The sequence below is a fragment of the Bacillus rossius genome, chromosome 1 (assembly GCF_032445375.1).
Source record: "Bacillus rossius redtenbacheri isolate Brsri chromosome 1, Brsri_v3, whole genome shotgun sequence".
NCBI classification, from domain to species: domain Eukaryota; kingdom Metazoa; phylum Arthropoda; class Insecta; order Phasmatodea; family Bacillidae; genus Bacillus; species Bacillus rossius.
In genome coordinates this window covers 268,350,226-268,364,896 of record NC_086330.1, presented here as the reverse complement: position 1 = coordinate 268,364,896, position 14,671 = coordinate 268,350,226, and the positions used below count along the sequence as shown (strand labels likewise).

General features: G+C 35.5%; 1 protein-coding gene across 1 annotated transcript in view; it reads left to right on the top strand.

Annotated features, from left to right (window-relative positions):
- LOC134527584 (calcium-binding protein E63-1) overlaps positions 1 to 14,671 on the top strand; it is a 136,080-nt gene that overhangs the window by 14,650 nt on the left and 106,759 nt on the right. The gene's annotated exons all lie outside the window — the stretch shown is intronic.

Below are 14,671 nucleotides of genomic sequence, written 5' to 3'. Positions count from 1 at the left end.
AACTCAACCCGTTGCGGAACCCAGATTATGCTATAGTGTTTTATCACACAGATGGTCTCGAAATCTTTTCTCGAAAAAAAAAAATATATGTACATGCCGCTAGTTACTGATTTATATCCCATCTTAAGACTTAAGATCTAATTAGCAAAATGAAGTGAGGACGAACTAATAAAATTAACTTTCAGTGGAGACGAAGGATTTTAGGGTCCGTGATACGTATAGCACATAAGCAATAAGATCACAGAAACTGGAAGCAGGTACGTGCACACAATCTTTGAATGCACGTTTGATCCGTTTAAAAAAAAAAAAAGTTTTATACAATACGATGAAGGAAACTTCGACTATATATTGCCAGAAGAGATCGTAACTGAGGTGGAACTTGACATTCGCCGAGTCTTCTCTAAGCAAACACCAGACTGGCTTTAAGGATACATCGACAAAAGAAACCTCACACAATTAAAAGGTAACATAAAAGTCCTGATGATATATTATGTTTCCAACAGCACAGACTTCAACACTAACTGGAGACCCGTGATTCGTTACGGACGTCTACAGGTAGAACCCTCTCCCACTACTCGTACAGGCAGGGCGCGAGGTATCCTTTCTTAGTGCTTGTTGTGTAGTATAAAGTGCCCGTGTTGGTGTAGTGTTATTTGATGACTCAGAGTTACTCAGGGATACCGGTAATAAACTTGTTTTATTTTAACTGTGGCTGAACATGCAGTAGAAATTACACATCACGAGAGTACATATATAACAGTGTTACTCTGCGACCTTCGTTGAACCTATGTACCTCTTCTGTACCCATCAAAGTATTTTATATTTTAAATTTTCAGAGTCAGTCACTGAGTAAGTGGAATTTGGATTTCATAGTCATCCTATACAATTAGACCAAAAGTCATATTTTAAATTTGAATATGTGGACATTTTTCTTTCTCCGAAAACGGAGGGCCTATCAGCATTCTCACCAAGCGGGGGAGGAGGGGAAAATCATCGTCTTAAGGCGTGCCCTAGCCTACCTTTTTGGATTATTGTGTTTTCGCGTCATCATTTATTATCAAGGACAGTTCTTCAAATGTTTAACTACACAGGCTGAGTCAGAATTTGACAAAGCTCGGCTGTATGTTCCTCACGGAAAACTAAGTTGAAAAATTTTGCTATAGTTGTGACTTAAAGTTCTTCCCAAGGATAGTTACTTTAAACATTTACATAATCAAATAGTTTATTGCAAGTGATAAAAGTATTTGAGATAGAAACTTAAATGTTTGAGAAATGTTTAACTAAACAAAGCTCTACAACTAAAGCAAAACAAACCTGCTGTTGTACAATGATTACCTACATTGAAATACTAGAGGTAGCATCATAATTATCCATAAATGTTTGTGACGCAGAAGTAAAATTTTGTTTTTTAAGGGCGCACTGGTAATTCACATGTCAAAATAAATTTTTATTATTCATAAAATCTTTCTTAAAAATACCTTCACAGGTGCCCCTGGTTCGTAGTAGCCCTGGCATACTGTGTGTAATGCGTGTTGCATTAGTAGCAGGCGTTGTCAGTTTTTCGTTCTAAATTGTATACTATAATTTTTCAAAAACGGCAGGGTTAAGTGCAACAACACGAGGTGATTTTTTTTTTCATTTTGTTCAACTAAACATAATCCAGACGCATAGTGTTCCATTTTAAGTACTTTATCAATTATTTGTAATAAATAAGTTGTTCATCTGCAAATTCTAAAACGTATACCAAGCCTTGGTGAATCACATAAATGCTTTTAACTTTTTTGTGATGAATATGCAGTTAAAACTTTTTGGTTAAGTTTATACTCATCGTGTATAAGCATATAATTTGTTGTTCTCCATAAAATATTGTTTTATACACTATTTGTTATATGTATTTACGAGAGAAAAAAAGCATTTACTCAGACTGAAAATGTTTGCCTGGCTAATTGCAACTTATTCACTCACTACAAGTTAATATTCCAGTTTAATACAGCTCTGTATTGCAAACAATATTGTTTATATGGATTAATTTTTGTAATATTTCTGCATAAACATTTGAGATTAAGGAAAAACTTGCGCGCGTGGAGCCCACACGCGGCAGAAGTGAAACTTCTTACTTATTAGGTGCAGATAGGGATAAATTTATTACATTTTCAATGGCGCTATTCACAAAAAAAAATTATGATACTCATAAAGTTATTTGCACCAATCAATAACTCTTTTCCACACGAATAAATAAATTGTAGATACTTTTAATAAAATAAAAGAAATATGGTCAATCGTTAGCCGTTACGTAAACTGAGGAGTAGACCAACACAAGCAACATTACAAGAATTCCGTAGCATCACTGCTGCGTCATTTCTACCTCTCCCCTGTTATCTCCCCTTCCGGCCGTTACATCTGGCATATAGCACGCTACGCTACATACCTATCTTCCCCTTGTTGTCTTCCTATTCTACCGCTAGTGAGTGCGTTGGTGAGGCGTCACTGCTGAAGAACTCTCCTCCTCCACCGGTTCCCCCACCACGTACCTAACTATTCCTCTCATGCGATCGGAATTTTCACTTCAAAAATTTAACATAGCGGGTGATCGTAGCCTTACGGGGCCCGTCTGCCTGGACACAGAGCTTCAGAAGAACATGCGTGATTTGAAAACTGCTCAAGATGTCCATCCGAGTGGTCTGTGTTTACGAAAGGCATTTAAGAATACGCTCATGGCAAATATATAGTTCTGTTTCCGTATTTCTTTTTCAAACTGTATTTTTAGACACGTGAAAAAAGCTAAAACGCTTTTTTTTTCCCCAAAATAAAATTTGGTCATGTAACTCCCAGCACTGACTGTTGAAAGCACTCACGGGACTTTCATCACATCTTTATCTTCATTTATCAGTCCTATAAAGTTATGGTTACCTCTCAAATCTCATAGTTGGCCTGAGAACGACAAGAAGACTGCGCGCCAGTTCAGAGCCTTTCGCTTAGAGGCGATTCCGCGCTAGGAGTACCATCGAGCGTCGCACTCATCACCCGCCTCACCAACACAAATATGCTCAGGTGGGCCCCTTCAGGCTCGGCATCACCCGGCATGTTGATTTGTTTTACATTTTGTTTGCCATGTTTTTTTATTTAAGGGCAATTTCTGAAAACGTAACACGACACATTTCTTTCTTGCATTTGTTCTTCTGCGGCAAATATTTTCGACAGATATTAGGTACACTAAGTGAATATCTGTAGATAATATTTGTGGCAGAGCAACAAATGCATGGGAGTTATTGAGTAAAAATGTTAGAAATACCCCTTAAATTAACGTAATAACAAATCGCAAACGTGGCGGGTGAGACCGAGTCTTGAGAAGAAACACCACGAACCACGGAATCGCCCGCTGCCAATTGGCCATTGTTCTCTCCCCGAGTCGTCATCACTCTAGAGCGAGGTACGGCCTGGCAGCCCTTCTTAATGCGCCCTTTCGACAGCTGGCGACCTCGTCCTAGCGCCCTCTCCAAGTCGATCATTAGAGGACGCGCCTATTGTCTGGAGCGCACAAAGGAAACCCTTCAGAACCGCAGTAGTCGAGGAACTAGTCTCCTCGACCTTTCCAGCCTGTGGCCGTTCCTCACTTCACAATAATTATCAACAATGGGACCAGTGGTCTATGTATCCGTCTGCTTCTCTGAGCGGAACATAAATATTCATGAAAAATTGCAGATATTTGTAAATTTGTACATATACATGAAAAGAACATTTGCAGAAATACTGGGTTCGGATTATTACCCATGCTTTGTGTTGTCCCGGTACTTCCAATAGTTAAATTAATTTGTAAATTATACCCTGAATAGCTTTCCATTATTAACTGCGTTCATTAAAAAGTATAATAAAGCAAAATAAAGTCCCATTACTGAATATTAATTAACTATACAATGGTTAAAAAAAATATGTTTGAATGAACCATCAAATAAAATATACAATTACATGCCAATTATCGTACGAAATACTCAGTATTATCTCGAAAAAACGTATTTCATATATGCAAAACTAACCATAGTAATGTGTTATACAAAGTTGTAATATCTTACTTGTAGTATTGAAAACTATTTCTTGGCAAATGGTTTCCATGGGAACCTTTTGTAAAAGTAAAGAATTTTTTTTTGTGTCAGCAAAAAATAAAACTGCAAATCTCGTCAAGGCGCAGCTGGAACATCCCGTAACTCCCCGCCTGTGTGTATACCTCGTTCACGGCGGAACACAGGACTCGAAGTTCGCAGTCCGGCGTAGTATATGTAGAGCAATGTGGTCTGAATCGGGTCACAAAATGCAAAACAATCAATTTATAACACCAAAGTAAAATATATAAAATTATATTATCAGAAGAAATTTTTATTAGTTTATTACAGTTTACACCCACAAAACAAATTTTATTACAATATTTTTTTCCAAGCAACGAGATAATATATCAAATACAGCAAGTGACCCTATTCGCTTAAGGTTAATGGCGAATGGGGTCACTAAATAGAGTAAATCGGGTCAGCAAAAATAACTAGAATATAAATATGCAAAATAAAAAAAAAGTAATTATCATTTGTCGAAACTTTATTTAATAGAGACACAAACAAAATTAGAGTTTTGACATAATATTCTCAACATGAAAATTTTACAAAAAAAATTTGCTCCAGTTAACAAATAAAAAATTAAGCCAAATTCTGTAGTGTAAACACTCTTAACATATAATAGTAAAAAAAAAATACAAAAAGAAACTGCAATTACAAACAACGCATTTACATTTAAAAAAAAATTTTTAAGTGTAGGCCTACATAGAATACTTAACGGGAAAAACCAATCAAATTGTTCACTGTTTTAAGGTTTCTAAGGAGCAAAAATTGCAGATAGACAGAATGCTAATTACAACCTCATTTACAAATAAAAATACTCTCATAAATGTAAGACTGGTCGTAATAAAAGCAACATTTTTATAACAAAGTTAGTAAATTAAATTTTCCGTGTTTAACTTTGTCAGTTTAAGTAAAACATTTGCCACAAACAAATGACTTTTTCCCTTCTGCTTCGACACAAAGTTCTTTGCCTTCTTGGAACTGTATCCAGTCTCTTTTGGCGATGGATCGTGGATCTAAATACTTCAGGTTACAGAAACAGCATGCCGTGTCCTCTTCTTCATCTGCGGATTCAGAACTGCTGGGACTATAGTCATCATCAATCAATTCTCTTGGTGCAAGTTTTCTTCTATTGTTGTTCATTTTGACATGCTTCACTATGTTCCACAGTCTCCTCTCTGTCATTATATAACTTTCTAGACTTTTCTTCAGCAATGAATTCTGGGGAAGTAAGTAATTCAGCTTTTTGTTTCCTTGCTGTTCGTTTTCTTCGTTGCACCTTTTTCACTAGAGTACGCAAGAGATCATGAAAACTTGTATAAAGGATAAATCCATATAGACGTGAATACACTCTCAGCAATCCTATACATGGCTGCCTGTGACCACTCAATCTTGAAAATTCCCTCCAAAGTTAAATTTTGTTATTTTATTTCCCCGCCATGTTGCTGAACAAATTTGTTGCACGCTTCAATATAAAATGTTTTCAAAGTATTAAAAAATACCAGTCTGGAGTCAGACAGGAGTCTGTGAGTCGTGTGACTGGGCAAGAAAATGATGCTAATCGAATTTCGCTCACATAATTCGAAATCTTGAAGGGAACTAACAAACATCGGACAGCAATTCTAAATTTCTAAAAATTATGCAACTATTTCACAAAAGCCTTCTCATTAATCCAACCTCGTTCAGTAATAATGAATTCCGTGCTATTTGGGGATGCATCTTTATATTACTTATGTTAACGCTTCCCTTTTAAAATTACAAACGGAAGAATATAATTCCACTGCATTGGAACAATCCACAACCGGAACCTTCTCGCCTCTTTCAACACATGCTGGGCTGACAACCTTTGGCGAACCCTTCTGTGCAAGATGTTTGCTGGCTCTATTATCGAGAGGAAAACCAGACTCGTCACAATTAGAAATTGCTGCGGAACTTGAAATTCATTGTAATTTATTAAGCCTATTTACCAGCAAGTCAAAATATTCGTTTACTTCAACTTTGTTAAGGCCTTCACAGATGAGCGCAAGAAGAGCTTATGGTTTACGCAGTCTAATGTTATGGGGCCTTCCTAAAAATCCAGTCATAAAATATGGTGCGGCCATTAAAATTTTTTTTAATTTATTAAGTACGTTATTTGCATGTGCATTCTTCGTTGGAAAGTCCTGGAATTTTGCCCTACTTCGCAGAAAATTTTGTAGTCTGTCTTAGAAATAAAGTGATAACTACAAAAATAAATGGATTTTAACAGATGATGAGTCGTTGATGTTGATTGTGTTTTTTTTTTAGGTTAGCGATAGTTATGACATCAGTCTTGAAACAAATGTTAATTAGATAATACAAAAATTAAACCAAAACTAAAAATAAATTCTAAACTGAAAATTGTTAAAAAAAATATTGAGGCTTTTGTGATAAGAAAACATTTTGTGACACACTTTAAAAAAAATTCTTTATCATCGTCGTAAATATTTTGAGTCAATATTTATAATTTTTCAGTATATTCTTTACAAACATAACCTTAATCACTATTGGCCAACGCAAAATAGCCTTTTGTATAATATCCACATGGAAAAGTATAGAATCAGTTCTAAAATATCAATAAAATAAAATTTTGTTTTCAAGGAAACCTAAATTTCAAAATTGTATAAAACAAATAAACATTGTAATTTATGTTTATAAATATAAAATATGTTTAGTAACTCAAATTTAAATTACTTATTTTTATGTTTAGTTTTAAACAATGTTCCACAAAAACCTCTAAAGTATTTTGAATACACTAAATAAATCAAATCAGTCCAACATTATTCGGTTGTCGTTTGACCAAAAACTAATGTAAGATATGTAATTTTTTCTTTAAGTTGTAAATGAAAATTATGTATCAAACACTAACGGCTGAACCAATTGTTCACTGCACCAGTGTATAACAGAGCTCAATGCACTTCGTAAAAATTCCGCTGGAATTCAGCCGTAAGATACAGCAGTGCTAGTGTAGCCATTTCAGCCATGTGTAAGAGCTGCGCCAAAACAACTCGCACTTATGTGGTTATTTAATATTTTATTACTAATCTCTGATGGCTTAATAACATTTGCATTGCTAAGTAACATTTTGTCTTTGGACTTATTTCAATTCTACAACTCATAGTTTCTAGGTCTCAGAATGGTCCAGGTGAATCGCAATCGTCATACCCCTCTAAGGACCATTGACACCGGCAAAAAACTTGATAATTATTAAGTTATATAATCAATAACGCGATCAGTGCTATAATATACATTAAAAACAGTGACATTTCGCACTTAGCCGTATTGTTGACGTCTTACTTGTGTGTGTACCGCGTCTGATGACGTTAGTCAGCGCGGTAGCTGACCAATAAGAGCCGGCCGTTTGAACTTAAGTGATTTAGAACTAATTAACGGAAAATATTTTTTTTATGCTTGGAGTCCATAGCAAGATGATGCTAATGTGAAGCATTGATTTATATCATGATGTTTTAGCTGGTTTTATCAGAATATAGTTGTTTACTGATGCTTAATATAAAGTGTTAAGTGTATTCCCATACCGGAATAATAAGGCAACGCTCAGAAAGCTTTGTAATAGGAATGAAATGTGCGAAGATAGTTCACCGCAGTAAGTCTTCATTGCCCGCATACACTACCAGCTTAAAATATGGACCGTTAATAGAAGCTAACGGCGTTATTCCAGAACTGTTTATTTGACTGAACTAAATTAAACTACATTACAATTGGGACTTAAAGCAAGGTCAAAGCCAGAAACGTTTTATATCACAGGGGAATTATCTAACAGTAAATTCAAATATTAATCTGAACTGACTGACTCTTACACCCAGTGATTCAAAAATAATTATTTCTTTGCTCGCCTCTGAATTATGTTAGCCGAAGCGAACCTCTTAAAGAATCAGTGATTTAATAAAAAGTTGTGTTAAAATTGGTTCTCCCCTGAAATCAAGTTATCGATACAGACTCTTGTTAATTTCATGTGTCCATTGTATATATGCGATGAATTATCACATAAGAGAATATAAAATCCTTAAAAAGCCTTAGTTTGGACTTGTCTGTTATTGATGACATTATATAAATATGGGTTTAATGGTATAACCAAATAGAAACAAACAATAATTTTTGAGTGTTATTCTTAATAATTTTGTGGTCTGCAAAATGTGTGTAGACGGTTGTGAACATATAGTTTTGTCAGAATATTAGTTACATTATCCATTTTTCCAAGCCTATTTCTTTGCTGAGTGTTCATGTTTACCTGATGATAACATAGTTTTGCACATGCACCGCCAGTAATTATATATAGCTCACTCGCAAATCTGTATGCCGGAACACTATTAAACAGTTCCTCTTAAATAGCTACAGTAGAGGCTAGCAGTAGCAGATAAGGCAGCACATGTGGTGGTTTCGTAAATATTCCGTTGGATTACATCAGTCAGATACAGCAGTGCTAGTGTAGCCATTTTACCCATGAATAAGGGCTTCGAATAAATATCTACCAAATGACAAATATAAAAAAGTTAACACACGCCTTATTTAATTTTTTTCTTTTTCCCCAATACCATAATATTGGGTGAAATGTTTTGAGAATAGCACTAAAGAAGTAAAATTGTATATTTTCAGCTGTAGAAACTCATAAAGTTAGTTCTAATAAGTAACCACTTCATAAAAGTTACTCAAAAGTAGTAATAATGGATAATCGTCTGTCTTTTTACAAATAGCAGATAATATGTAACTACACTTGTTACAGAACGCTTAGCACAATGTTTAAATAGTGGTTCATGCATAGTGATTGACGTACGTAAAATACGACATGAAGACGCAATGGCGGGAAATGTTGAGTGAGTTAAGCCTCAAGGGGCCCATCACTTGGGAACACACAAGGTCCAGAGCTTGAGAATATACGACTTAACAACTGCTTATAAGAAATCTCGTGACACCAAAACATAAGACCAATAGACTTTACGTAAAATAAGAGTAAAATAAAAAAATTTAAAAAACTACAATTTAATAATGACCTATTCAATAAGTTCTAAGTTTAGAAGGGTGGCCAATGAAATGTAACACTGAGCGTTCATAATGAATAAATCTAAAATCACTCAACAAAAAAGGTACCAAACATTACTTTAAAAAAAAGGTTAAAGTCCGTTGCACACTTTGCCAAAAAACTTCAAAGACGCGTTTCAAAGTTGATTACTTCATTATATGTATATGTGGAGTGACTGGCAGGGTATAGAAAGGGTACTCAGCGGGGGTATGCTTGTGCGTTCTTACTCGCCTTGTAAGAAGGTTGTCTCGCTGAACTCGTGATGCGACGGCGATGTTGGACACCAGCCGGCGCGGTCGCACGAGGCCAGACGCATGTCCTCTAGTTTGGTGGACTCATTACGGCTTGAACTCGCCGAGTGGACAGCGAGCAGCCCTTCAGTAGTCAGCGGCGATCTTCCGTTTCGTGGGCTCGCGTTGCAGCTTATAGGCACGTCTCAACACAATGCTATTAATGGCTGTTCCAAATTGTATGGCACCTAAGATATGCCTCAAATTTAACGACTCATTCAGACGAGACTGCACGTAGTTTATCAGCGTATGACTGCAGAAGTAGGGTGTCGTAAAAAAAACACAAGTCCAGAAGTCGTTAACAGGCCAAGTCCTTCATTAATGGTGTTTTAATCTTCCAAAATCAAAGTCCACATCTAAGTTCCACAATTTCCCTAGCTCAAACACACGTCGCTCGCAGCCACACTGTAGTCACACACCACACACTATATTTTATGCCCTGAACTCATAAAAATTTCATGTCACGAGGAATATCAATTACAACTCGTAACGGCCGATTCTGAAATTCCGAAGTCCCAAATGCTGCTGACAACCACATCTCTCACTCGGGACTTGCCGAGGCAGCGACTGGTAGACAACAGCGGACGGGCTTGACGGTGTAGCAGTTGGGCAGGCCCGCCTCGGGCGTGACTCCGACGTCACAACATCATGTTCGGAGCGAAGACTCTCTCTAGCACTCCGAATGAGGGGGGAGGGGGGTTACATATACTCCCAGAACCTGTAGAGGCGCCGCTCGTGACCACTTCCGGCGCCGAGCCCGCGGGAACGAGTCTAGCCGAAGCTGCCCGAGCGGCTCCGATCTGCTCGTCGCCGCGCGCTACGTCCATGCGGAGCGCGTGCTGCGTTGCGGGAGGCGTCTTCACGAGCGCAGGCGCAAAGTCACGCTCCGTGTACGCAATAATATTAAAAAAATTGAAAGATAAATAAATAAAAAAACAGTTGCAAACAAGATTATGTCCTTCATTTACGACTCCTTAGAAATTAATAATGACTATAATCATATTATGCTCTTAATAAAATACAACTGAATACTTTATTTCCATAAATCTCATTCAAAATTTTACTTTTAAAAAATACAATGTTTCAGATACATTAAAAAACGTTAAAGTGCATTACAAAGTTGTGTACAAACCTATTTTAATCAATTATATAGATCTGGAAACAGAACACATCGAAACAAAGACAGTGCTAATGACATAAATTGTGCATTGAAAAAAGAAAGATAATATCCATTTAAATACATACTGCAATCTAAGGATGAGACGCGCTATATAGATTGAAACACAGCCTTACACTGATGTAAGGTTTCAAATGTTAGATTACGTTAGACCGACCATGTCACGTTTTACACGCAGCTTACAAACAAAAACCAGACCGTATATTGTAGTAGAATGAATATTGCTTTATTTTTAGCTCAGATCCAAACGAATTTTTCACAATTTGGCAAAATTACATGAGGTTAAAAATAAACTGCTTTTTCTTGTATTGTATTATATAGTGTTTACCACTAACCTCCAAATGCATATGGCTGACCAGAAAAAAATTATGATAAATTTATCACAAAATTATATTAATCTATAACAGTCTCAGATATATAACATTGTAACCTGACATATTTGTCTGGCTCAACTAAACCTTTAACATAAACTCTTATAACCCTTTATAATATTTAAGAAAACGATTTAAGAGAGTTTTGATGATATTGTTCCATATAAAACGAACTTTTATGGCATAACCTGCATTAAAACCAAAATCGCCATATTTAAATTTAGATTCGTTTCACTATGAGGCATAAATATAAGCAAAATAGTCATAAGAACTTATCTACGGCTCGTAGTCTAAAATTAAAGCAAGAACACACCAAAGAATATACATAATTATCGTTTTTATAAATTTAATAGCAATATCTTTCTCATCGTATGAATAAAAAACGATTATTATTTTAAAAAATATTATAAAAATTGGTAGACTAGCATCTAATGAAGGCCTAATAAAGCAGTAATCTTCTAGTTCAGTTCATGTCTAGTGCATGCATAGTTAGTGCAGTGCATGGCTAGTGCAGTGCATGGCTAGTGAAGGGCGTGACTAGTGCAGGGCAAGGCTGTACAGGGAATGGCTAGTGCAAGGCATTTCTAGTGTAGGGTATGGTTAGTACAGGCATGGCTAGTGCAGGGCATGGATAGTCTACACATGGCTGTACAGGGTATGGTTAGTGCAGGGCAGGGCATAGTTAGTGCAAATAAATTATTTAATTATTTTTCTTTCTTTCATGTTAAAGTTCGTAGAGTAATTCCAGGATTAATTATTAATGTGTAATAATCTCTGAAGCATTTATTTTTTCTCTATGGAAACTGTACTTAACATTGCTTGGTATATTGAAATTTATTGGACCTATACCATTTTTATATTTCACTTTTGTTTCTTTTACTTAATAAAACAACTGACTGTGAGGGGGGAGTAACCAAACGGAACATTTATGTTAGGAATTTTTGAGTGGAATACTAACTTCTGATTGAACAAGAAGTGCTGCTTATTGTATCCATAAAGTGTTGAAATAGTTATACAAATTGTTTGTGCGAGAAATCACAAATAAATAGCACGAAGATTGGTTTTAAGAAGACTGTCATTATTGGTAGAGTCAATTCTTGAGTGAATTTCATCGATACTGAGTTATGGAGTTAGTCAAGTTACAGACTCCATCAATGTAATGCTATGTGACATGTGGATGATCAGTCAAGAGCCACATGGTCAAACTACGTTTGAACTACGATATTTAGGACGACAACGACCCATCCGAGTACTGTGGATTCTTCGACTGTTCCTTCGAGAGGACTCTGGGTGACTGCAGAGAACCAACACTCCACATCTTCTTCAGCTTTGTGAGCACACCTCGCTGTACATTCATCGCTAACACAGTTCACCAAATCGTAACTAGTTCCGACAGTTGAACTCTCCACCAAATTCCCATTGTATTGTGGCATAATAAGGTATGGTCCATGGTAGTTATAACTTGACATTTTGTTTCAGGGTAAGTGTTGTATAAAATTATATTATGTAACTAGCAGTCTCCTTCGGTTCTAGTCAGTTTAACTTTGATTATTGCTACTTCGATTTAACTCTTTACGTAAATTGTTAATAGACATTTGGAACCATATTTTAACGTTAACTCCATTATTGTTTCTATCTTTATCCCAGAGGTAATCCCTGCTATATTAAAAGTTTTTGACGTGACAACGTCTAATAAATCGATGAACGCCGGCTGCACGCAAGAAAAAGTGTCCCGTAACGCATATTGTCCCACTACGGATGTGTCCCGTTACGCTCATTGTACGCATGCGCCGTATCTCTCTTCCACTCGATTGGAACAACAATCGATTTGACTTTTTAATCATGTTTTCGTCGTTTGAATTATTAATATTATATAATTTAACGATCGTCCACCGATTTTAAGCACAATCGGTACGGTTATTTAAAAGTAATTTTTAATTTCCAAGTACGTTTTTAACGAACCATGGTGTTTTACAGTTACACATAATAACTAAAATAACACCCGGGATCTTTTGCACAATCTTTTAAAAAATATTGTAACACATTATTATAAATAAGTTTGGTGTATTTGGGATGCGTATTTGTTTTAAAATCGTATTATAAAAACGAAATAATATTATTCCCCTACGGTGCTGCTATCTACGGTGACGGACGCGAACAGAACGATTCGTGCTCTCTATCAGCTGTCGCGGCAACCAGGCACTCGTTAATACATATTTTCCTTTGTTTATCGTGATGGGCGTTATTATTAATGAATTATAAATAAAATTTCGTGTCCGGGGCCACAATTGCATTTCATTTTGAGCACTGGTAGACATAAAAATGTAAAATATTCTCGACGAATTTTAATCTCGACCCCAGCGCACCACGAGCGTCTGGGTTGGAGATTAAAGCGGAAATTCTTTCTTAAACTTACTAATACTTATTTTATTAACTGCAAGGGCATTTTTATAAAATTCTACGTTTAATTTCACGACGAACAAACTTCGTCGTTAAATGTGTAGTTGCAAAAAAGCGTAAAACATTCTCGACGATCTTGAAGTTAAATAGCAAACATGTATAAAAGTTATAGTTAAAATAATCTGTTCGTTAAAGCAATAAACATATTTGAATTATTGAGTGAAATAAAAGTAAATTTATCAATTAAATTGTAGATTTCATTTCACTCATTCTTTGTATCCATACAAAATAGTGATAATTCAATAAAAATGATTCAATTTTATTCATAAAAGTATGCAATCATTTCATCAATGTTTTGTTAAGACGTTGTCACATTAAACAATCGTCCGTAAACCGACTTTACAGACAACCAATTTTTTTTACAGTTTGCCAGCAACATATTGAATTCTGCTAGGAAATTTAAACTTATACTTCAACTGAAATAGCCTATATTATTTGTATTACATGCCATGTAAGCAGGCATTCGTTATTTTCAGATATTTTTGAAACATTCATCGCGCATATGTGCACATATGTTTGCTGGGGTATGAACATATAAGTTTTCAACGAGAAAAAAAAGTTTATAGTTCTGTGTGTTTGAGGCTTGGTCTGGCAAGGAGTTATTAACTTCATATTTATGGAATTATTTTGCTCAAGGGCTTCTTGTGGAAATTTTAAAACGATAACTCAATTGAATTTGTTATTTTGAAACACATATTTTCATTAGTGTGATATAATGGGTGTTCAAAGTTGCGTAAGTATTCGTAAATTTCATCATGTATGAGAATTATTACTTTCATTACATCATACTTATTTAACATTCGTTGAAAAATTTGTGGTGGAGCAACATATGAAACAGTGGCTTCATGTTAAATTTACAGAAATAGCCATTAACTAATCGTAATGCCGAGAAAATTAAAAAACCAACATTTTGTGGAGCTGGTTATTTATCGCGGTATTACATTACTATCTGCTACGCTTCGATACACGTTATCAATATTTGCAACATTTTTTCTTATTGGACGTTATTGAAGAAAGAAGCTCATGTCCACTCTTAACTTAGCGAATGAAGGAACACATGCTGCACTACAGAACGTAAAATGTACCTATTTCTACCACTCTTAAGTGCAATACGAAGTCACAGTTGATTACATACTATCTTATCAAGTAAAATCATAATCTCAACAAATAAATATATTATCTCTTTGAAGATTTTTTGGACCTTTAGTTTCTTT